Source organism: Bison bison, unplaced genomic scaffold, assembly GCF_000754665.1.
Source record: "Bison bison bison isolate TAMUID 2011002044 unplaced genomic scaffold, Bison_UMD1.0 scf7180017864304, whole genome shotgun sequence".
Taxonomy (NCBI): Eukaryota; Metazoa; Chordata; class Mammalia; order Artiodactyla; family Bovidae; genus Bison; species Bison bison.
Window position 1 is genome coordinate 13,842,737 of NW_011494876.1, and position 308 is coordinate 13,843,044.

The window sequence follows — 308 nt, forward strand, 5'->3', positions numbered from 1 at the left end:
GCAATCGGACCCCCCGGGAGGTATGAGGCTACATAGAGGAGGGAGGAGGAGGGGGTGGTTGGGATGGGCCAAGTGGCCAGCAGCAGCCCCCAGCATCTCCCACCCACCCAGCTAGGGCAGAGGGGGTTAACGTGCCTGATGGCCTCTTAGAGATAGAATCTCTGAGAGGCCCCCTCCAGGCCACCCGCAGGATAGGCTGGGGCCTGATGGAGGGCCCTGTGTCCCAGGCCTGTTCCTTGTCCCTCTCTGGGCTCTCAGTCCCAGGCGGGAGTCAACACCCTCTGGCTGCTGGCAACCCCAGTGGGTCT

General features: G+C 64.6%; 1 protein-coding gene across 1 annotated transcript in view; it reads left to right on the forward strand.

Moving 5' to 3' along the window:
* The window catches only part of SEMA3G (sema domain, immunoglobulin domain (Ig), short basic domain, secreted, (semaphorin) 3G), a 10,726-nt gene that overhangs the window by 8,961 nt on the left and 1,457 nt on the right, over positions 1-308 (forward strand). The gene's annotated exons all lie outside the window — the stretch shown is intronic.